At 36.3% G+C, this 26,869-nt stretch overlaps 1 pseudogene; it reads right to left on the reverse strand.

Moving 5' to 3' along the window:
- Positions 1-9,698: 9,698 nt before the first annotated feature.
- The window catches only part of LOC127650847 (probable phospholipid-transporting ATPase IIB), a 55,678-nt pseudogene continuing 38,507 nt past the window's right edge, over positions 9,699-26,869 (reverse strand).

Raw genomic sequence — 26,869 nt, forward strand, 5'->3', positions numbered from 1 at the left:
AGATGCGGAGCCCACAGCTGAATCACTTGTGCGCGTGCGCGGCGGCGGGAAAACAGATGAGGCGGTAATGAAAAAAAGAGGGCGATTTAAGATGCGATTATTATGTTAATGGTTTCAATTGTCCCGTTAATAGACAAAATAGCGCCTCTGTGAGACGTCGCTCATCGCATAGTAACTGCAGTGCTTTGACATTGATGAAATAGACAGGCAGACAGATTACATTGGCTCATTCCTACAATGGTATTTAAAATGTAAAAATATTTAACCCCTCCTCCCATACAATTAAGTGTTAAGTATTACATTCTCTTATTTGTGGTAAATGTCTCATTTGAACACTGATAGTGGCAGTGGCAGAAATTAACTTTTACATAAAGGGACACATTTTTGCCCACTGGACTTGATTGTCATGAGCCTTTTTTCTATTTTTTTTAATACTTTTGAGGGCATGCTATTTGTCATTTAATGAATACATAAACAATGGCTCATCCATTCAAGTCAAATATGTACATTTAATAAATTCACTAATACAAATTCTTAAGAATGAGAATTTAATAGGCCTACATCTTACCCAAATAAAAGCAACATAAACTCATATTTTATGTCATAATATGTACTATAATGAAATATTAAGAGCTATACAGTATATGTTATGAATAAAAACAAAAAATATTTAATATGAGGGCTTAAATTATTTAGGCTATTTCTATGTCATTTTTGGTGGAATATTTTCCAACCCTATTAAGTCCCTTGACATTTGTCCATCCTGTTTTAATGTGACCTTTAATTGAAAATCTATGATGTCACTTACTGGAGGTGAAATCAACCATTCAGCAAAATAAAGTTGGCATTAGGCTAACTGAAGTTTTATGCACACTGGCATCCAAAAGTTTGGAATACTGTACAGATTTTGCTCTTAAGGAAAGAAATTGGTACTTTTATTCACAAAAGTGGCATTCAACTGATCAAAATGTATAGTCCGGACATTAATAACATGAAAATTACTATTTACATTTTTTTTTTTTTTTTCAGAACTTAAACTACGTCAAAGAGTTCTCAGCAATGACATCTTTGCAGATCCTTGGCATTCTAGCTGTCAATTTGTCCAGATACTCAGGTGACATTTCACTCCACACTTCCTGTAGCACTTGCCATAGATGTGGCTGTCTTGTCGGGCACTTCTCACACACCTTACAGTCTAACTGATACCACAAAAGCTCAATGGGGTTAAGATCTATAAAACTCTTTTCCAATTATCTGTTGTCCAATTGTCTTTTTCTTTGCAATTCATCCCATAAGGCCTGCACCCCTGAGTCTACTCTTTACTGTTGTACATTAAACTGGTGTTGAGCGGGTATAATTCAATGAAGCTGTCAGCTGAAGACATGTGAGGCGTCTATTTCTCAAACTAGAGACTCTGATGTACTTATCCTCTTGTTTAGTTATACATCTGGGCCTTCCACATCTCTTTCTCTCCTTATTATAGCCAGTTGTCCTTTGTCTTTGAAGACTAGTACATCAGTAATGACTAGTACATCAGTAATGTATGATCAGTTAAATGCCACTTTGGTGAATTAAAGTACCAATTTCGTTCCGAAACATTACATGTCATACATTATTCCAACCTTTTGGCTGCCAGTGTATGTTTTCCTTTATTTTGTGATGTTAGTCATATGTGGTCAATGATAACATGTTCCCCGTTATGGGAAGATATAGGACAATTAATGTAATTTTGCAATTTCAATTGATGTTAACAGAAATCAAAATAAAACTTTGGCATATCCCAATAATGAAACAAAGAAACTTTTAAAGTTTAAAAGTCAAAAAGGTACAGAATTGCAAGAATGACCCAATTGTGTTTTTAGGTCATCAAGTATAGCACAAGGAAAATGGATCTGAAAATCACAAGATATTTGACTGGCCAACTATGATTTCGATTTTGACAAAAACCCAGAAAGATCTGATTTGCAATAGTCATCGGAAACATGCAGGAATTTTGTTTAGCCAAGAAATTTTGGCAAATGTTTGCACTCTTGTAAAAGCTAATCATACTGCACTTGACAGAAAGCAAGAAGAATGACCAAGATTAACATTTACAAGTATGCTGATATTCATTGTTTCTCATCAAAGGGTTTCCTTGCACAATTAAATATAAATCATTTATAACAATTAGCACCAGCGAGGGAAAAGATTGCATAATTTGGATTTTTAGCAATGTTAAATGCAATATAAAACAGTAAATGCCAGTACTTAACATGAGAGTGTCCATGTTAAACATGTTACATGCAATAGTAATAATAGAAAAGTATTTCAAAGCAGCTCCACAATGTGTATTACACAGTACTAACATATGTAATTACAATATAACATGAACACTAAAGTAAACTGAAGCCAAAATGGTTGCCATTTTGATTCTCTGCACAGATATTTCCATATGCATGTGTTGTAGGCTTTTAATGTAAAAATCTCTACATGCTGTATACGGTTGCTGCTCTCATTAGGCCAATACATGGCTTTTTTTTAGTGGCTGTGATTTTTGCACGCGGTCTAACGACATGGACATGTTTTGAAGTAGTTGCACAGCGTTTTCCCTGACTAAGAATTTAGCCACGTTGAGGAACAAAAGGAACCAAGTAACATTCGCCGCACACGTACAGGATGATATATAATTTCATCAGGAATGAGAGCACTTATGAAATGCTAGCTGTTTCTTTCATCATGGGAACATGGTAATTGTGCCTTTACCCACTCCTCTCTCTCCTGCTGTTCTATGGGAAAAATGTATTTGTTTGACCTCATGGAAAGCTCTCACCCACTGGTTAGGGACCCTAAGTGCGTTTGAGGGGGAGTGGGCGGGGCCTCCCTGTCCTCCCCAGCTATGTAAAAGAGCGCCATGTGCCACTGTAAACATCTCTTCTAGGCTGAAGGTAAAAATAGTGCTAACTGTGCTGATTGACGTGCACCTAGTTCTACGTCAGTTGGCCTGTAGTTTTTCCACTCTGCCTGCCCGGCGTTGAGGGCAGGAGTTAAGTGCCGGCCAGACAGTTCCGGAAATGTTTGCCTCAGCTTTGCACTATACATAATGCCAAAGGCTAGTGGACTTTAGTGCCAACAAAGACTTTAAGTTGTTGATTTTTTCCCCTATATATTTTTGATTGCTACATTGCACGTTACAGGACATTTTCAAAGAATCCTCTTCAATCTTCGAACTGTGACAAGTGTACTCACCAATCACCATCATGTGGTTCCAAACCAATATTACTTTCTTCTGTGGAACACTAGAAAATAAATTCCGACCAATGTTTATGCTGCTTTTATCAATATAATTAAAGTAAATGGAGACTGAGGCTGTCAGTCCCTAACATTCACAATTTATATGAAAAAAAAAGAGCTTTCTTTGCCCATACTCACCCCGCAAAAGCAAGTCAGTGGGTTAACTCACTGCAATACACTGGGAATTTTCTTAATTTCCTTTTAATGTTTAATGTTATCAGCTGATATAACCAACAATGGGAGGTGTTTCACAACTGCCACTGGTTTTACAACTACAAGATTTACTAACCCTAATGAAAGTGATTATAAATTAATGATATCCATTGCTAATTGTTAAGTCAGCTGCCTCTTTTCAGAGATGCAAGATTTTGACTAATAGACATACTGGCAGTTGCATGACTCTTGGGTCAAAGGGATAATACAAATACATACTAGCTGTGTTTGTTTTCTCAACAGTACACAAATTACAAATTATTTTTCCCAACAGAATACATAGGCAGCAATATGGGCAGCACAGACATTTGTCTCTTTGTAACTTGAGAAATATATCTGTAGTTAATGCCACAGATGTTGAATCACCATCATGGGGACTGTTTAAAAAAAGGCTGTACACTCATAACAATGGCATGAATCATTTCATGCATGTGCATCACTAATGATGTGTCAGCATTTAAAAGTTGTTAAAATAAACCAAAACCACATATACCCCCCATCTGCACCCAACTGTTCCTCTATCTCTGCCACAATTGGTCAAGAGAGGGGGAGTCACTGATGTCATAGGTCCACTCACCTCTCCTTACAAGCCACTTCTCCGTCTGTCTGGCAGGTCTTTTCATATTTGTGGTTTAGTATACTGGGAATGATTCGGTCATGATGGTGGTCTTCTGGAAAAGACCTAAAGTGTCTATTGTTTTCCCCTCTATCCTTAATAGATAAAACAGATACAAAATTGGGTTTGGATACAAAAGTTGGATTTCAAAATACTAAGCCAACGAGTGCTTCAGGAGCAACCCAAAATAAGCAGCATGAGATGCTGCCTGTATTGGTGCCACAATGCCAGGCAAGCTACTGACAGATAAAAAGTAGAAACAGCAACCGGAATTTGAAGTTTTTACATGACGATGGCCTTGGTTATAGACCTGCTGTACTTTGGGGCTTCCTGTCTCCACTGAATGCTCTCTTTGACTCGGTGCAGTGACGGAATCCCCAAGATTGTTTCCTGTTGTGTAAGGCTGCTGCTGAGCAACCATGGCTAAGTTCCAAGGGGGAGGAATTTCGTGGGCTCCCACAGGAAAAGGAGTGAGCAAACACAGACCCTCTGCTCAGAGATCCACTGTGGGGGCCAGACACAACAGTGACTAACATATCCACAGTACACAGTGAGTTGAGTAAGAACAGCACGAAAGTTAATGTAATTAGCTTTAGAGAGAATTTTATTAAGCAAAGAATGCCCCTGAGAATGAATTCCTGTAGAATTATTGGATATACTGGTAACAGAATGAAATTGGGCAAAAATAATGAACAACCCCACTTAAGAGAATTTGTTTCTTAAAATGTAGCACTTGTATTGCTACATAGTACAATATATGAAACATTTCTAATAAAAGGTTTTAACAAACAACACACTAGATTTCAAAATACTAAATTTAAGACAAACATAAATCCAAATTATTCATTATTTTTGCCCAGTTTCATTCACTTTTATCAAACCATTCATTTTGGGAGGGAGGAATAGATAGATTAATGGATGGACAACAGGTAGATAGATAATATATCAAACAAACAATAGATAGATAGAATGAACAAACGATAGATAGATAGATAGATAGATAGATAGATAGATAGATAGATAGATAGATAGATAGATAGATAGATAGATAGATAGATAGATAGATAGATAGATAGAACAAATGATGGATGGATAGATAGAATGAACAAAAAAACGATGGGTGAATGGATGGATAGATAAAATGAACAAACAAACGATGGGTGAATGGATGGATGGACAGGATGAACAAACGATAGATAGATAGATAGATAGATAGATAGATAGATAGATAGATAGATAGATAGATAGATAGATAGAATGAACAAAAAAACGATGGGTGAATGGATGATAGATAGAATGAACAAACAAACGATGGGTGAATGGATGGATAGATAGAATGAACAAACAAACGATGGATGAATGGATGGATGGATAGAATGAACAAACAAATGATGGATGGATGGATTGAAAGAACAAACGAAAGATAGATAGATAGAATGAACAAATGATAGATAGATAGATAGAATGAACAAACGATGGATGGATGGATGTAATAACATATGAACGAACAATAGATGGATGAATAGAACAAACGAATAGACAATAGACAGATAGAATAAACTAACTAAATGTTATATATAACAAATGGAAAGAGTGATAGAATAAAAGAATGATAGATAGAAATAAATCATGTTCATTCATCTTCTTTGTTAAAATGCAAGTGTTAATCAATGTTATCATCATAACCAATTTAAAATGGGATTTATATGGGGTAAACTAATCCTGGACAAGAATGAAATGCTGAATTAATGTTGAATTCCTTGTCTATTGAATCTGAGGGTATATGGTACCAATCAAGAGTTTTTATCTATAGTTAGAAAGCGCTCAGCTAAAGGCGTTTCCCAACTGGTGTCAGGAAACTCAATGCTTTGAAAAAAACAGATACACTTTAGACAGTAGCAAAACAGTGTGACGCTACTGCTGTGATGTTGTGCACAACGCATGGCCGATAAAAAAACAAGACTGTCCCACAATCACTATGAAATGTCCAGCGCACAAGCACATCAAAGTTGAGAATCTATACGGGCATGTAATGCACTTTTCAATCATTTTAGGCCAAAGCTGGCACAGCAGGATTTTGTTCTCTGTTTACATGCCCAGAGAGTTTTTTTTTTTTTACCTAAAAGGGAGTACTGTAGATAGAAAAAGATGGGCAAGTGGAAGGGAGGAAGAGAGAAAGAGATATAAGATGAAAGAGAAAGCTTCTTGGTATGTTAATGTCAGTGGACCATCACATCTAATACAGGGTCCTGGTAAACCACACATTGGGATGGGTGGAAGATTGATAATGAAATATAGAGTGAAATCTGAGTGCACATTGAAAATCTGGGATTCAAAATCTAATTTAAACCAAGAAATAAATAGAAATTTGAGCATTTTGAAATATTTGAAACAAAGAAACGTTGACGTAATGACAAAATTAACAAGTGATTATTAAGATTATGTCACTAATCTCAGATAAGCAAATTTGTGACAATGACCGTGCAAACTCGGTAAAATGTCCTTGCTTCCAGTGAAGCACTCAAGATGCTGGATGGATCAATCTCAAATCATGTTAGAAAACATGGATCATCAGGTTTTCCACAAACTTATGGAGTCCATGCCATCTTAAGTGCATGCTGTCATAAAAGCAAAAGGGGGACAAAACAATTACATTACATTCAATTTAAACAAGATGAGGATCAATATTTAATTAATACTGTTAATTAATTTCCTGATGAATATGAATCTGAAAGTCTATTCTTGAGCAGCAATTAAATCATCAGATGCTGATGCAGTTTGTATTTGGCCCAGAGTTTTGGCTTCACTAACAATAAAGAATGTGTAAATGCTTCCCTCTAGAGGTTAGAAGCAATCCTAACATGATAATGTGAGGCAAGACTAAACAACGTTGAACAGTACAAGATTTCAGAGCTATAGTGTTGTACAGATTCAAGTTTTGCTGTCCAATTTATGTTTGAAAATAGGACTTGAAACTATAAAAATGAAGTCATCCGTGAATGGTGTTTAACAAAATTTAAGAAAACGTCTTTTGCCCAGTCATAGTATATATGAACTGTTTTGTTTAATATGAGGTTTGCAATGTTTGCAACCCTGTAACCAAACTTTGGGATGCCTGAATTTAGTTTAAAACCCTATTTTGTTATTCTTAAGCAATAAACAAAATAAACAAATACAAATGTACAATTTTACCGTAAGTAACCAAACAAAATAATAGTTTGGATAAAAGAATGAGACATGCATTTGAGGAGTTCAAAACTAGTTATTGGACATGCAATAGCATGTAAAGTAACAATTCATCTAACAATTGTCTCTTTAAAGAACATGGACTTTAGAAAAAAGCTAACGGGACATAAAATCTCTCAAATGTTAAAGCATATTAAATTAAGCATTCACCAGATAATTTAGAAACATATTGCTCTTTGATCAATATTAAATATAAATTAAAAAAATTAGAAAAAATTATTCTGATTGAACCGTAGTGCTGATGACATTGAGTGTACACTCACAGAAGCAGTCACAGTAACAATACTACAGAAATGCCATGACATTGATTGATATTGTAGCACTCAGTTAAAAAAAAAAAAAAAAAAAAGCCAGAGCAACTCAAAGTATGCAAACACAAATAATAAATAAGCTATTGTTGTTAGGCTCTCACAAATTTCATTTATGGGTTTTATACAACAGGCGAAAAATTCAGTACAGTACTATAAAAGTCAACTTTTTCAAAGCCGAACAGAAATCCACCATTATGCACACAAGAAAGGAACAGAATACAGCACACATATGTACTTGCCATTGTCTCAGACAGTACTGTAAACACACACACACACAGTATAGAAAATAAAGTGAATGATAAAACTCATTCCACATACTGGCTGACTACTCTATATAGATAAGGCAAGATGATCTTACACATTATTGAGCCAACTTCAAATCATCAGAATAGAAATCTGGGAAAAACATGCGCACCATGTATTTTTCAGTCAACGTCTTCAAAACTCAATAACTGCCAAATAATTGCTGATTGTGACGTGCAATTGTCTTAAACATTTTTTTTTTAAAACTGCAAAGTATCTCAAAGCAGTTTCAAAAATCCTATCTTATACATTTTGTTGTGTTTTCACAATCTTATAAAATGTATTAATTTATAACACCAATTCTATGAAAATACTACATTCAAGTCCTGTTTCTTTGTCAAGAAGTGGAATTACAATGCCATCAATTTAACAATCAGTGACAGAAGTCATGTATCATTCAAGTTACCACTCTAAAAACAAATCATTCACCATTATAAATTATTATAGATTTGTCAAGTAACATGTCATTTTAAAGGGTTCACCAAAAGATTAAATTCTCACCCACATGTTGTTCCAAACTTGTATTAATTTCCTCAGAAGAACACAAACGGAAATGTTAGACAGAATGCTAATCTCAGTAACCATACACTTTTATTTTATGGGATAAAAATATGTAATGCAAGTGAATGGTGACAGAGGCAGTCAGTCCCTAACATTATGCCTCCTATTGCTTTCCTCTGAAGAAAGAAAGGCATACTGGTTTTGAACATCATGAGGGTAAGTAAATTCTGTGGAATTTTGGGCGAACTCACTCTTTAATACAAAGGCTGTGTACATTTAGGAGGTCAAGATGAAAGGAAGTTGTTCCCAGAACAAAAAGTTCCCTCTGTAAACCACTCACTTATCTCTGGCTTACATCTACACAGATTTGCAGCTGGATCATATAGCAGCGGCAGACACAGTACAACAGTAGTGCAACAAATCAGAGCTGCCCAATTCAACTCCAGTATACAACACTCATGCAAGCAAAACACTTAAATCACAACACAGGTATTTTACAAAGCCCTACACCTTCAAAGATCTCATTAAAAACAAAGTAAAAGCGTTAGGTCACGTAAAAATTGAATTCCTTTCATTTACTTGCCATCATGTCAATCCAAACCCACATGGCTTTGTAACAACATGAGAGTGTGCATGATAACAAATTTCATTATGGGATGTATTATCAGTAACACTTTAAAATAAGGTTACACTTGTTAACATTAATTAACATGAACTAAGTTTCATGTTAGTTAGTTAATTTCAGCATATATGAATAGATTTTTAAAAACTTTAGTTAAAGGGAGATCACCCTTAATTAAAATTTACCTAATAATTTACTCACTCTAATGCCATCACAGATGTGTGTCTTCATTTCTTCTGAAGAACACAAATTAAGCTTTTCAGAAAAATATTTCAGCTCCGTAGGTCCATACAAGTGAATGGTGGCCAGAACTTACATAAAGGCCCAAAAAGTACATAAAGGCAGCATGAAAGTAATCCAAAAGACTCCAGCGGTTAAATCTATATCTTCAGAAGTGAATATGATAGGTGTGGGTGAGAAACAACAATATTTAAGTCCTTTATACTGTAAATTTACACTTTCACTTTCACATTCAGCCACCTACTTATAGTAGAAAACTATATAATAAAAAATTTGATTTAAATGTTGATTTATTTCTTTACCTCACCTATCATATTGCTTCTGAAGTCATGGATTAAACCACTGGAGTCTTGTGAATTACTTTTCTGCTTCCTTTATTCACTTTTTGGACTTTCTAAGATCTGGTCACCCATTCATCTGCATTGTGAGGACCAACAGAGCAGAGATATTTATCTTAAAATCTTTGTTTTCTGCAGATTAAAGTTATAAACAACTGGGATGGCATGAGGGTGAAATTATGAGAGAATTATAATTTTTGGGTGAACTATCCCTTTAATAAACTATGAACTAAGATGAACTAACAATGAACTGTATTTTTTTTTATTAACTATATTTAACAAAGATTTACCTCTGTAAAAAAAACTACTGTTCATTGTTAGTACATGATACCTAATGCATTTACTAATGTTAACAAACTTAACCTTATTATAAAGTGCTACAGAAATATATATATATTTATATATGTAGTGTGCCAGAAAATTAAGGAAAAGTGCAAGGTATGGAAAAAATAGCTCAAACGGCCTCATAAAACAATATCATTATATCCAATCAATCAATCAAATTTTCTTTTGCCTTCAATAAAGAAATGCAATGCTGATTTAACCTTTACACACAGTGAAGTAAAAGTGGCAGGCTTGGGCCAAAAAAATTAAGGAATGGTGCTAGGTATGGAGATAATACTACTGATGATGAGGGATGCATTATAGCTCAAATGGTCTCATTAAACAATATCATTATATCAATCAATCAATCAATCAACCAACCAATCAAAAACAATTCTATAGCTTTCAATAAAGAAATGCAATGCTGATTTAACCTTTACATACACTGAATAAGTAAAAGTGGCTGGCTTGGGCCTGTTATTTGAGTATGAGTCCACCTAAACATCCCTTTGGTTTTCCCATATTCCTTTTGTTCTGTCTTGATCTCTTGTTGTACTTTAGTCTCTTAAAATACTCAGTACTATTCACCATATTCCCTGACAACTGCCACTTGTCCTCCTTCTGAACACGTTTTAAGTATATAGGTGTGTCACACTAAGTCACTGAATAAGCATTCATAGAGCATATATTAACTTTTGGAACATTGTTCTGTTAAGAAGAATCTGATGTGTGCTTATAAATGTATTTGCATGCCTTTTCACACTGTGTGAAGGAACACTCAGGGGGAGACTTTGGAGTAATTGGGCGGGTAGAACTTCCGCTTCAGATATTTGGTGATGTAGAGCTGTAGACAGTTGACCAGAGAGATGGCGCACACCTTCCACGAAAACACCCGTGTTGTGATAAACGAAAGATCTGAAGACAAAAGATACAGATCAAGAAATTAAAACCTCAAGCTCAAATGTCTCTTCACACTTGTTCATAGAACAATGCAGCAGTTTGTGCTTTTTTTCACACTGTTCTCAAAAAAAAAAAGGATCGTCAGGCTGTGAATGAAGTGGATGGGATGTACTGCACTGATGGAATGCTCCAAATGAGTGATAGCAGGGTCATGACACATCTCAAAGGCTCCTTGTTATCCAGGTTCTCACAAACAAGAGTGAAACCAAAAGAGGAGAATTGACTTAGGAGTTGGAATACTAGTAGTGGAAATGTTTGGGAAGCATCCCACAATTAGTTTATTGATTTAAACCCCATTAACACATGCAGAGACTTCCAGTGACAAGATCGCATTATTTTTCATTGAGAGCTGGCGATTTACAGTGACATAAGCGACAGTGATCGCTGACGACTAGATGTGGGCATGTCCAGCGACTTGAGAAAATTGAGGAAATTATAACTATGCAAATGAGAAGCTACATTCAGAGCGACAACCAATAGGAGAGAAGAGGGAGTCAGTGGGGCTCACGTCACTCATGTTCTTTTAAGAGATACTTAGATTATAAGCCGTTGCAGATGTGCACTCTGTGTTTTAGCGGTACAAGAGACCACACAGCTTTTATTTGTATCTGTAATGTTTTGTACTAATGTTTCGGTAAACTTTCTAATAACCTGATTAATTACTAACCTATTAATAACCTGAGTGTAACAACCAGGCTGTGCTGGTACGAGTGTTTGGATTGGATATAGTAGCCAGAGCCTGTAGGCCACCTGTCACAGAAGATATTTTAATTTCGTTGGCCTTAAATTTATTTGTTGGTCAAAGCTTGGGGAAAACCAACCACAAGGACAATCAGTGGTATACATAATTACTTGTAACAATAGAACCTCATAATAAGCAAAGAAACAAATTACAGACAGATAAAACAACAGATTAAACAACAGATAGAACGTCAAACAGACAGATAGGTAGAATGAGAGATAAAAGGAGATGCTGAACGACAGATAAAAGGAGAATTAGATAAAGAGAATGGAAAAATAAAATATTACAATAAATGACAGATAGAATGATAGAAAGACAGAACAAGGTAAAATGAGAGACTGAATGACAGATAAAACATTCGATAGAACGACAGAAAGCGATAGACAGAACGACAGATAAAACAAAATAGATAGAAGGACAGACAGATTGACTGATAAAACGAGAGATAGAATGACAGATAGAATGACAAAAAAACTAGATAAAAATAGAGATAGAATGACAGATTCAATTAGATAGACAGACAGACAGACAGGGACATTTTTAATTTAATAACACAGAAATAAATCAAATACAAAAACTGGAAACAATAAAACCAAATAAATACATAAATAAATACATACATTAAAATAATTAAAAACAATTACAAAGAGTAAATGAAAACAACAAAAAAATTAATATTTTAAGAAGAAAGTTTGAGAAAAGTGTTGCAGGCCACATTAAGTTCTTACCAATATACTCATTGAGAAAGGCAAGGGAGGTAAGGTAGCAGCCCAGACTGATGAGCTTGGTGACCACATGAGCCAGTGCCACGTGCAGATAGTTAGCGTCACCATAAGCAGCTCCATCAGGATCAGAGCAGGGAAGGAAATCACCACCACATGCACAAACTCCTGATCAAACAGCACCAGCGGCCCCGTACATCAGAATGCCCCCTGGTGGACAAACAGAGGGAGTTTTTGAGATAAACTAACAAGTGCTGAGAGGAAACCATTTAATGTTATAATGAGCATCAATGAGCATTAGTTCTAAATATGGTCCATTCCTATTCATCTGTAAAAATGCAAAAAATGTTTGTTAAAGTAGAAAAAACAGTTTTAAAGTGTTTCTGAAAAATCTAGTTTTTCTATATTTCTGGGTGGTCTCTGGGTTGGCTGAGAGTCTGGATGGGGGGTGGTGTTGGGGGTCTGTAACGGTTGAAAGCCTCCACTCTAAGGCCATTTTAAATTTTGTTAGCAAAATGTTAGTCTCAAAAGTGTTGATTTTACATTGTTTCCATTTATTCAACCAATTACACTGATTAACTGATGTCCATCTAGAACTTCAGCCTAAACGAGATTCTAACGTGATCTCTCGCGGATTACTCCCGATTCACACACACGAGTGTGTTGAGTCTGTCGGGCCGTTGCGACGTGCCTTGACCTCTGCTCGCAAGGCTCCATGCTCACTCGGTTCCTTAGCCTACTGTAACCGTCTCTGCTTTCGTTTTAATCATAAATGCCAGCGCAATCCAGCCTAATGGCCTCTTACTGATCACATAATTGCCTCTCTTCATACAGTGAACATTCCTCTGGGTTACTCTCTGGACTAAATGAAATCTTTGCTCATATTTCCCTGTTGTTCTTGTCTCTCTGTATTAAGGTTTAATTAAAAAGCATGAGCTGTCAGACAGGGACACTGATCTTGCATGCTCACTGCACAGAATGATTTAGAGTGTGGATAAGAGAGCCATGTGCATTGTGAGAGCTGGCGACAGTCCGAAAATCACATTCATGAAAAGAACTCCGATGTTGCAGGACAAATGTTACAGTGCGCTTCAATGTTTCTTTCATTTCTGCGATAAAACGCTCCAGGATTTATTTGTAGTAGGCATTTCCACAGCTTTTTAATTACATACATACATACATACATACATACATACATACATACATACATACATACACACACACACACACACACACACACACACACACACACACACACACACACACACACACACACACACACACACATACATATATATTATATACACCGTGTGTTGTTATTATGCTGTGTTTGATTTCACTTACACTGAACCACAATTGAACTTTACACGGTACCAACACAAAGAGGTACCAAAACACTTTCCCGGACTTTCAGTTTCATCATACCATGTTGGTGGAATGACCTTCGCAACTCCATCCGTGAAGCTGACTCTCTGTCTTCAAAAAACAACTTAAAACAAAAAATGTTGTAGTATGGCACTTTTCATACCACTGTCTCCTTAAAATGATTTGCTTATGTTTTTGTAAGTCGCTTTGGAAAAATGCGCCTGCCAAATGAATAAATGTAAATGCATATGTACATTATTCACTACAGAGACAGTTCATCTATAGCAACTAGGCACAGTGGGAAAAAAAGATAAAAAAAAGATACTTTCTATAACAATACATGAAAATTGAAATAAAAAAAAAAGTTAATTCTGAAATTTGGTTATATTTGATACTTTTTTTATTTGGCACAGTTCATAAGTATTTTACAAAAATATGTATGACTTTCTTACTTCTGCAGAACACAAACAAAGATTTTTAGAAGAACATCTCAGCTCTGTAGGTCCATACAATGCAAGTGAATGGGTGCCCAAATTTGGACACTCCAAAAAGCACAATAAGGCAGCATAAAAGTAATCCAAACAACTTCTGATTTAATCCCTATTTTCAGAAGTGATATGATAGGTGTGGGTGGCAAAAAAAATATTTTTAAATAAAAAATAAAAAAAAAGGAAAAACAAAAATCACATCAGTACAATATTTCAAACATGGCACGAGTTGTTTCTTTTTAAAATAGTTTAAAATGTTGTTGTTTTTAGTGTGCTAAAAATTCAGACTTAGTGCAAATAGGTCCTTCCTGATGAGCAACACAGTTTACACTTAAAGACAATGTCCATACATTCAAGAAAACAATGAGTTGAATTAATGGATGGACATCAAGAGAAATTATTCTTACTGAGTTCAGAAATAAAGAAGGTATATCTGTACCTCAAAATCTTGGTACTGTTCTTCAGTCAATGATTTCTTAGCCACCACCAGTGTCCGCAGGCCCTCTCTGGCCATATTTCCACACTAGAACAACAAAATGCAACACAAATCTACAGTTACACCAGCAACAGACATAGCGAAGGAGTGTGTGCGGTTCTGTATTAGACAAAGAACTCAATTAGTATTAAGAAAGCATGTGTACAAAGATGTAAACAATGCTTTTAACACAATTGTATTTAATGGAAACATCAAAACACTGCCACACAAACAGATATACATCAACACAGTAGCAATCAATCATGAAAAATACAACACCGCCTGTGGGAATATAAGCACACTGTAAAAAGATGTGGGACAGCGTTTTATTTTTTATATGAAAATCAAACAGGCGAATATGTAGCACTGATTACTTATTGACCTGTCACCATAGCAGCATCACACACACACACACACATACAGAGTGCATCATGAATATCCTGATGAGGATTATGACATGATGCTGCTCCCAGTCATTCGTCTTTATTTGGGTCATTCATTAATTAATAAGCTTCATCTCCACCCCCTCATTGACTGCATATTGCCAATACAATTATAATCAACAAAGGCAGAAATGCATGGTTGATGATGGGTTGCATGCACTCTGTCTTTGATCACAGAGAGGTTAAAACAGGCTGAGATCAGAACAAGGAAGAAGTGTTGTGTGGATACCCATTTATTTAACTCTAGCTAACAAAAGGTGATTTGATTCCCCTTCAATCAAAAAAAAAAAAATATATATGTCTAATATATGTAGAGAAAAATTGCTGTTTTTATTTAATTCTACATAAAAATCAAATACAAAAAACATTAAGAGCAAAAACCCCCACAAAGGACATAAAGGGTCAAAGAAACACAGGTTTAGAGGGTTTAAACTGCATTCATAAGCTCACCAGCCCTAACAAACAGCAGGATGACAATTTTCCAGCCAAAATAATCCATTCTTACCTCTTCCTCCAGCCAGTCATTGTAATGTACAATGCTCTCCATGGCAACATCAGCTCTTTTCATGTAAAATGTGATGTCGTGGGTAGTCTCCTCCTGAAAAACAATCAATTCAATTTAGGAAGTTAAAAAACAAAAAAATATACACAATGCAATGTCTAAAATAAAAACATTTTCATACGGGAGGGAAGAACAAAACTGTGCCAACAGTCAAACACAAGTTATCAAAAGATAAGAAGCCAAATAGAGATAATCTGCACTAATGCATGAGCTCACAAACAAACACACATGATCAAAGCTCAGTGACAAATACTCATATGCATTCAGCAACAGACAAACACACTGACAGCAAACACAGAGAAACAAACACATAGCATCAAGTACACAGAGTCCTGGAGGTTACAGGAACTCACATACAGTTGAAGTCAGAAGATTACATATGCCTTAGCCAAATACATTTAAACTCAGTTTTTCACAATTCCTGAAATTTAATTCTAGAAAATATTCCCTGTCTTAGGTCTACTTTAAGTATGTGAACCGTCAGAGTCACATGGCCACTCTGCGCACTTTGCTAGTTTTTAAATATTTTTATGTTAGAAACCGGTGAGATTTGATACACCCTGCTATATATCTGTTCTTTGAAGTCAGCATGGCAAAGAATTCAAAATCCTCAGAGTTATTAAAAGACACTTACGTGCTCAAACTGATACCTCAGACAGGCCCGGAGACCAGGGATCGGTTTGGACGGTGCGGCGGGAGAAATTCAACGTCAACTGTCCAGCATGTCTGTGATGCTGACGAAAGTTGTTCCTGACTTAGAGGATCTTGCTGTAATACGTTGATCGATTACTGCAATGGAAACAAAATTCTCTGAGTTGGTTACAAGAATCAGGGACATCAAGAGATGGAACGATTATCTGGAGTCATTGAAGAGGGAATTAGCTGCTAATCCGCTAGCGACCAAGAAAGATTTGGAACGCATTTGGGAAAAACTGGAGGATTTGGAGAATCGTAATTGCCGAAACCACATCCGAATTGTTGGAATATCTGAGCATGATGAAGGCAGAGATATGGTGAAATTCCTAGATAAGCTCTTCCTGAGTCTGCTCGACACAACAGGCTTCAAGCTGGAAATCAAGCGAGCTCACAGAGTCCCGACTTGCAGATCGGCTGAGGAAGACAGACCCCGATCAATTCTGGCCAAATTTCTGAGATCATCCGATAAAGATCTTGTGTTGCGCGAGGCGAGGTGCAAAGGAAAGCTTTCTTGGAAGAATCACAGCATTTTCTTGTTCCCAGACTTTGCAAATTCGACAAGAGAGAAACGTGATTGATTCAAGGAATGCAAGAAACTCTTACATCAATGGAAGATCACTTTTGCACTAATGTTTCCAGCCTAACTGAGAATAGATACTAAGGATGGCTGCAAAATATTTACATGCCCACAGCAAGCATCATCTTTCATAGAGACAATGGACTGAGGAAGTCATGGTGTTTTCCTCACATAGCTCAAATGAACTTGTCTCACTGAACATACATTTGATCGTCCGAGGAAGCTGGGTACCTTTTTAAATTTTTTTGTGCTGGTTTCACCTAGCGGCTTGAGTTTGTTTTGTGGAATAACACTCATTCGGGACAGTTGAGGATGAATCTGCTCGTTCTTTGTGTTTATGCCTCCAATTGGCTGGAGTTTGTTTTGTGGAGTATTTTTTGTAGGACTCTTACGATCTGCTGTTGTTCTGGGATTGATTTGCATTTTTTGCACCAAACTACATTTAACTCTCGGAGACAGAATGCGTCTCCTTCCAGAGCGGTATGATGGCTGCGTTGTCCCATGGTGTTTATACTTGCGTACTATTGTTTGTACAGATGAACATGGTACCTTCAGGCGTTTAGAAATTGCTCCCAAGGATGGACCAGACTTGTGGAGGTCCACAATGCTTTTCTGAGGTCTTTGCTAATTTATTTAGATTTTCCCATGATGTCAAGCAAAGAGGCACTGAGTTTGAAGGTAGGCCTTAAAATACATCCACAGGTGCAACTCCTATCAGATGCTAACTGGCTAATTGTCTAAAGGCTTGACATAATTTTCTAGAATTTTCCAAGCTGCTTAAAGGCACAGATAACTTAGTATATGTAAACTTCTGACCCACTGGAATTGTGATATAGTAAATTAAAAGTGAAACAATTTGTCTGTAAATAATTGTTAGAAAAATTACTTGTGTCAAGCACAAAGTAGATGTCCTAAAAACTTGCCAAAACTATAGTTTGCTGTAGAGTGGTTAAAAAATGAGTTTTAATGACTTCAACCTAAGTGTTGTACTATTAGCGAGGACATCTTATAATGACCTACAATGGCAATATGTAGTAACTACAACAGTAAAAGTCATAAAAATGTCTTCATCTTCCTTTCAAGCCAAAGTTGGAATATCTAGTCTCGTAAAAAGAGTAAGATTTCTCTGAATCCTTGAAAATTTGAGCTAAACCCATGTCACAGTAGAAATCACATTACAAGAGATCTGACTTAGCTCGTATGGTTGCTCAATTTTGATAAAATGTGTAGTAATGTGTGCCTTTTGCCTTAACCCTTAAAGAAACAGCAGAAAATAATTGAATGACTTATGAGCATTTAAAAGATTGAGAACCACTTTAAATCTCCTCACAAGTCAGTTTATGACATGTTTCACATTTTAATTTGGCCCTCACTGGTACAAAAATATGTGCAAACACACACCCAAAGTTTCATATATGGTATGTGCATTCTTTGCAGACGTTTTGTTACAAAAACAACTTGCTTACACTATCATGAACATTCCGTAAAAAACACACTTGCACACCGTGTTGAGGCGCACCCGGACAATGATGCTCATTCTTTTGATTTCTGAGGTGAAGGGGAAGATCTGCAGGATGTAGTAGGTCAGGACGTGTCCTGCTGGGGTCTTCAGCTGAAGGGACATCAAGTCTCTGTTGACCAGAGTCAAACCCACACTATCTGTCTAGTGCACCGTGGCCACCTACACAACATGTGTAAGAGCTCATGATCTTATGTGTGTGTGTGTGTGTGTCTTTTTGATGTCAAAGAGTTTGAGGCATCTCTAAACAACACAGATGGACTTCATTTGTCGTCTTTTAAAACCAAATGGACTATATCACAATTTTTAGATTGATTAAAAGGGAAATAGACTGTATTTATTTCTGGGACTTTTAAGGCACATTTGATTGCAAAACTGAGATCTTCTTCTAAATATACTTCTTTGTGTTCTACAGAAAATAAAAAATTCATACACATCTGGGATGGTATGAGTGTGAGTAAATTATTAGAGAATTTTAATTTATGGGCAAATTATTCCTTTAAAACACACATGAAAGATGAAGGGGAGAGAGGGGAATGGAATCAGGATGTGGAATCTGGATTTAAACCTGTGTCCCCCCCTGAGCATAACGGCTCTTACACATGCACTACAAACACAAGCAATGTGCCATGGCTCTGATTCTTATTTTATATTTTTTAAACAAAAGACACACAGAAAACAGAACAGTTAGAACTCTTGTATATATGACACAGTTGCACACATTTAAATGTGATATGACTAATTAGACCAACCCTCCAACTGCCTGACATTGCTAACTGATGCACTCAAGACGCACACGCACGCAGGCAGGCACACAACTGTAATTCAGGTGGTGGGGAAATGCCTTTAGGAGTCAAACAGGGAACTGTTTTACAATACAGGGGAGAGCCTTTAATATACTCCATCAATCATCTCAACTGTAGAGGAAGAAAAGCTGTAAATATAAACCAAGCTCACTGCACCATGTGACCTACGACAGCATGAAGACGTGGCTGTTATTTCATAAAGATATCAGAAATGACAGAAAATATGATACAATGTAATAAAGAAGGCAAAAAAAAGAGGATGGTTTTATCTACTGCTTCATCTAAGAATGTTGTGCTTTCCGAAGTTGATGTTTTGCTTAACGTGTATAACACTAATTCTTGTTAGTCTTGAACAATTGATTTGAAATGATGAATTCAACTCAGTATTATTTTTTTTTAAATCCAAATAAAATTCAAATTCCCATTTAAATATAAAAAACTGGATTAATGGATTAATTAGAGGAAATCAATTTAAAGTCAAACCCGCTCTAAAAATCAAAACATGTTATAACTCTTGTATGACCCCCCCCCCCCCCTTCCCTTCTGTGACAACTTCTAATTAACAGGCTAAAGCATTACATTTTCCCTTGCAGAACCAAAGGTTAACAACCACTGAACGCAGCCATCTAATCTGAATACCCCAAAACCACTAATAAAACCAGTGAACTTCTATTACCCTCCCATAAGTAAAACTTCATTATTGGACATAACAAACGGTCTTGCTCACGAGAATGTCAGATCATTAAAGGTCATGATAAACCTCTGACCCCTGATACTATGGGATCAAAGGTCACAAATGACTTCAAGTAAGTGTCTAGAAAGGCACAGGGTTATTCAGTTCTTGAACTAAGCTTGCTTTACAAATATCAGAGATATGTGTGCATCATATTAAAGGGAGAAAAGGCTGGAGGTCTTTGAGAGAGGCTGCTGGTGAGAGTGACACGCAGAGAAGGTCTAGTGTTAACCGCTAGTCTCTCAGAGAAAATTAAATATTGATCAATTCTGGAGTGAAGACGTTGGAGAGATAAGACCTGGGCATTAAAGAAAATAAATAAGTAGACACAGCAAGGTAGAAGAGGAGACAGGCAATTCCACTAAAGAGGGAGATGGACCGATTTCTTTTTCCTTTTATCACTTTCAAAAGATATCTATGTCTACAGAGAGTCTTATAGAAAAAGATGTCGATCTGTAAAAACAATGAACAAAAAATGTAACCGTTTTGGAAAATGATCAATTTATGTAGCAATATTAAGAGGTATATTTTCTTGTTTTGAAAATTATTGGCCTTCATTAGTAATATTTTGTTGTTTGAAATTATTGCATATAATTACCTGACACAATAAAGGATTCAAAAACATGGTCAGCATTTACTCACCCTCGTGTTGTATCAAATCCATATGATTTTGAGCTCCCATAGGAGCACAAAAGATGTTCACAATACTCTTTTCCATAAAATGAAAGCGATGTGACCAGGGGCTGTCAAGCTTCAAAACCTGACAAAATAGCACCAAAAATGGGCCACAACAGTAGTCCATATGACTTGTGCGCTATATGACCCCGTTTCCACCTGGTATTAAGATACGTCTCAGGTGATCCGATCACATGTGGTCAGGTGAGAGACACGGTTGTTTACACCTGGTCACTTAAATTTATCGCATGTGACCACTTGTGTTTGGATTTTGAGTGGAGGATCTCTGATGACATACATCAATCACTATGTCAGTGGGTTACTGCATGAAATTAACCACAAAAAAGTCATAAAAGACAAAGAAAGTGCTAATAAAACCGGTGCGGTTTTTCCCAGATGCAGTTAAAATGTAATTTAAGCACAAACACAGCAATTCAAGCTGAATTCTGTTATTTTAGTGGAGCTTCAGATATTCACGCTTCTCATCTGTGTCACTGCATGTTGATATCAGACATACTGAAGCTGTTCCGGGATGTTAACATGATTGTTTATGTGTCTGCTTTTTCAAATTTCCAGCTCAGACAAGTTTAAACTCTTGTTTTAGCTCAAATGTTGATTGACAGGTGAGGGGTGGTGCTTCGTGGCTGTCCGGGATGCATTCGGGACGAATAAGTGTTTACACCTCAAGCACGATGTGGTCACATGCCTTTTTGACTACCTTCACATGTGGTTTTTGGGATTCGATCACACCTGGTTTAGACATAGATTAAAGTGAGAAACATATAAAGATTTAAGGCCGTACGGACTGGCTTATGACAGAATTTATGTCATGCATAGTGTGCTCGAAGCAAGCAACAATGCAAACAACCAAAGTTGGGAGTCCTGACAGAAGCAGGTAATCGCAGAAACACATCCTTGTTTCCCCATTATCTTGTTAGAAACAGCCCAAGCTGACATTACTAGTTCTGAAGTGACATTTTTGAAATGGTAACAGAGGTTTGTGCAGAGTAGTTCCATGCACAAATGCGTTTTTTTTTGTTTTGTTTTTGTGCCAGTTCTAAGTCTTTCCTAATTTTATTTATTTACTTGTTCTTTGAACTGTTCAATATCACATTCACAATCATATGTATGGCTCTAAATAGCACGGCTGTGATTATCTTTGGCACTCGGCATGCGGCTGAATCACAGCCGTGCTGATGTAGGGTCATACAGCACTCTTACTCATGTAACCTTTCTTTTCTGAAAATGTTCCCCTCCGCCGTAGTTTTCAAATCACATTTAAGCAATTTGAATATGTGCATTCAAATTTGACATGTCAGGATTAATTTCTAAACACACAAGAATCAATGATGTTTGCTATCACTGTAGTCAAACCTGACAAATCTTGATGTTAATGAAAACATGGACTTAAAACCATCGTATGTGTTCAGAAGACTTGAAATATAGCACATGGGAGTCGTATGGACTAGCTCTATTGGGTTTTGTCAATTTTGGAGATTGGAAACCCCAGGTCACCATCACTTTTATTGAATAGAAAAGAACAGCATCAGTTAAACCTCATTTGTGTTCCACGAAAGAAAATCATACAGGTTTGGAACAACCTGAGGATGAGTAAATGATTTAAAGTCAAGCCTCTTTCTTAAAATTTCACTTAATTATAACGAGTCTGACCTTTCCCTTATTTGAAGACAACTGTCATTGTGATATAAGTTCAGTCTCAGTTCGTTTCTCCCATTATGTGCTTTTCTTAAACAACAACTCATTCAAAATATTGTTTCTCTACAATGGATCTATAAATATCCATGATCTTTCAACACAAATGATGAGCGAGTCCTTCCTGGTGTGTGACCTACCCCTACCCCCTCTGCCGCTGATATTTATTGAGCCCTCTCAGATTTCTCTACTAACACGGACTCTATATTACCATCCAATAAGGCAGTAAATTCAAGGCTGAAGTGGGGGAGTCATAAATACTAAAACAGCGATATATAGGATTACACCTTTAGAGAAATGAGAAGACCAGACTCAATGCAATCTGTCTGATTTCCAAATAAAAAATAAACAGAAATAAAGGATTGCCTTGCTTTTTGTTTGGAATCTGGTGAAATGAAGCATTTAAGCAGAAAATCACATAAAAAATTAAATACAAAAAATCTGAGGTTGGGTGGTAAAGAGAAATGAAGTTGCTTAATGTAAAAATTATATCAGAGCTGTGGCACAATGTTTAGACCCCTGGGTGCTCGTTCAGGAAACACAGGTTTGATTCCAGTCTGATACTTTCGATAAAAAGTGATTAAAAAATTCCACAGTGTACATTCTGGCTAGAACTTTGAGCACACATACATACAGAAATCGTTCAATCAAAAGTTATTTTGTGATGTCATGCATGTGCGCTTACCTCATCAGGATTTGAGGCCTGATATGTGCGGTTGTCATTGCTGAAGTCCTAGTCAGCCTCTGTGCTCTCCGGTTCTGTGCTGGCACTGTTAGCATGGGACTTGTACACTGACATGACAATATGGCAGAGGGCGATGGCTTTCATGGCCTCGTGGATCTCGCTGCTTATGCTCTTCCAGACCTTTGGCGCAGACGGCAGCGGTTTACGTGATGGTGTAGAACTCACACTGCTGCAGTTAGATTGTGCCTAGCTCACCTGCAGAGGTAGCACATGCAAAAGAGTGAGAGTGTTCTGGATTCACTGAAGTCCCAGAGCTTATGTAAAGAACTTGTATGCGAGTTCTCCCTAAAATTTTAAATCATTATAATCTCACCTAATAAATAATTAACAAACAATATTCCCACTGAAAATTTGACTGCTGCAATCATTTACAAAAGAGTGTTGGGTTCAGCTGGCCAATGTGTGATATAAAGCATATAACAAGTAGAGAACAACCGATAGTGGGTTTTGTCGATACCGATCACCAAGGTGTGAAAACAGACTGATAGCCGATGAATCAGGCGATAGTTTTAAAAATGTATAATAAGAATGAAAACTTTCCACTCAAATGTAAAATAGTGCTGAACTTTTGTGAGTATTACCTTCCATGGTGATACTTTAATAAATTTCTTCCACACTCGTACTCTCTCCAAAGCCTTTGCCACCTGAAATTAATGAAAACTTTAATTCAAATATTACAGGCTAAATGTGTTTGTTGTACATGAACATGAAACACTTCCTTACAAAGCCAAACAGTGACTGTATGCTTCATCACTACTGACAATATTTGTTATATTATTTTATTGCCATATTTAACCTAGAGAGAGAAAAAGGGATAGAAATAAACTCAACTCAAGTCTTGCATTTTCAAAGGTCATTTTAGAATGGTATTGTCTATATTACACCGATCAGCCACAACATTAAAACCACCTGACAAATATTGTGTAGGTCCACCCTTGCTGCCAAAACAGCATCAACCTGCATCTCAGAATAGCATTTTGTGATGCTATTCTTCTCACCACATTTGTCGGTTATCTGAGTTACCGTAGACTTTGTCAGTTCAAACCAGTCTGGCCATTCTCTGTTGACCTCTCTCATCAACAAGACATTTTCATCCACAGAACTGCCGCTCACTGGATGTTTTTTTGTTTTTCGCACCATTCTGAATAAATTCTAGAGACTGTGGTGTGTGAAAATTCCAGGAGATCAGCAGTTACAGAAATAATCAAACCAGAAATTCATTTTGTCAGAATAGAGAAAAGTTGAGAAACTTTATAGTCAAAAAACAATGAAATGGAAAACTCTTAAACTGTTTCTGTGCGAGTGCATTCACACAATGAGCCGTGCGTGCGCTTGGTCTTCTAAAGCAAACAAACAACTGAACAAAAACAAAAACTCAGGTAGCATATTTATATAAGGTTCCCATTAATGACTGATTTATGCCTAATAAAAAAAATTAAAAAAATAAATAAAAAAAAACAGATCTGCACAAATTCAAAAGTGACTTTTTTTATTCAAAAAAGTGTATTAAGGAGGTAAGCAGTTTCCATCCTTGATTTCAACACCATTCAAACAGCTAATGTCCATTTGTCTGTCCTCTCAACCTTGTCGGCAATGAAATTCTCCAGTGCAGCATGTAGTTATAAACATTAATGACTAAACTACCTTTGGGTGTCTTAAATTACTTTTTTATTGTAACATGACAATAATAATAATGTGCATTGTATACATTCTAGTTAAAAAAACGCAACTATCGGCACCGGTAAATCCGATATATCTGTCAACCTCTAATATCAAGTTGTACTCAGATTACCAACATTACACAAATATCTCTGAACAAGCCACTCTTACCCTTCACTAACCACAAGAAGCACATTTTTCTAAAACATTTGAGTGTAACCAGGGTTTCCTCAGTGTTTTTAAAATCAAATTTAAGACTTTAGGACCTTTTTCAAGACCTGAACAAATAAGATTAACACCGTATCCCCATACCAAAACAAAGCAACACAATCTCAAAATAAATCATGTATCACAGACTCTTACTTAAACAGGCACCATACATTCAACACAGACATACCATTTCTTTTCAGAAAGACAGAGTAGGATATATGCAATTTTAAAATACTCAAAAAATGTTTTCCACATATATATCACATTAAACTTGGTTTATGTAACATTATGGGAATAGATACAAATTAAAGGTTGACCGATATTGGATTGTGTTGATTTGATAATGTGTTGAAAGAAAGACAGTTATTCTTTTAAAATGTGTAGCCTATATTAAATGTTCTTAGTCTTTCCATCCTGTGATGGGGAGGGCCAGACAGAGGCTACAAGAGTTCAAATTTAATGAAATTCCAGAAGCACTTTATGCATGGAACTTTTGATTAACTTTTAACTTTAAAGGCACTTTAACTTTGAAATACACCAGGGACTCTTATTTTGAAATGTGTGCACTTCGCTGCTTCCAGCTGCTCTTCAGACAGATAAGGGAAATAAAATGTGCACTCCTACACTAATCTATAACATATTACAATATAAACACTTAAAAGTAAACATTGTCATATTTCATCAACACTATATCATCATCAGCAACAGTTGATCTTTAGTGATAGCTTGTCATAAATTTCCGATATGGAAATCTGAAAGATGAAGCTCATGCATTTATTTAATTAAATCATATAGTTTGATAATCACATTAGGTCATATCAAGATTCCTGTCTTTCCACCCCCAAATTTAAGACATCTTTAAATAACAAATTAAGATGTTTGTTGCATAATTTAAGACATTTTAAGACTTTTTAAGGACCCGAAGGAACCCTGTCCAACATTCATAAATCAGATAAATTATGTCAAATTCTGGTGATGTAGTATATTGTTTAAGAATTTTGCAATGGAGTCAGTAAGTATGAATGCACATCTCACTCTCATTGGGGAAAAATTTGGTTCCTTCAGTCTCTCTCACACATCACACAGAAATTCAGATTTGAAAACCATCAAAAATTCAAATATTAAGTTTAAAATAAACAAGATTTGAATTCTATTCAACAAAGCCAGAAAGACTGAACACAACAACTTGATAGTAAACACTGAAAGATTAAACTGAATCCTGTACCACAACTTGTGCTAGCAACACTTAGGTCACAGGTTCGATTCCCAGAAAATGCATGTACCAGTAATATATATAGCTTGAAGTCACTGTAAGTAGCTTTGGATAAATGCATCTGCCAAATGCAAAAAATTTAAATGTAGCCAAAACGCTATTCTTCAGTCACTTGTCCTTCCTGAGCCATAGTGTGTAGTATTACAACAAAGGTATCAGGCCAGGAAGTGTAATTGTGAGCTTTCACACCAGGACATAGAGGAGGAAAAACCGTAAAGATTTCATCAGCGTCTCTCCTGGCATCTGAATCCCATACAGTTTCTAAAACTTATCAATTTACATAAGAGCTGTGAGTCTCTGTGTGTGTGTGTGTGTGCGTGTGTGTTTGACAGGGGTTGCTGTGCTCCACTGGAGCAGGAGATTTATCTTAATGAACTCCTCTTTCCTCAGAGCTCTGCTGAGGGGAAGAGATGACAACCTGCACACAGTCTCCTCTCACAGGCTCACAAGAACAGAGAAAGAACATCAATTGGCTCACTGTGCAGGGTTCCTGCTTTTGGCTTCTGAATGGTAAATACGAAT

Source organism: Xyrauchen texanus, chromosome 10 (assembly GCF_025860055.1).
Source record: "Xyrauchen texanus isolate HMW12.3.18 chromosome 10, RBS_HiC_50CHRs, whole genome shotgun sequence".
Lineage (NCBI taxonomy): Eukaryota > Metazoa > Chordata > Actinopteri > Cypriniformes > Catostomidae > Xyrauchen > Xyrauchen texanus.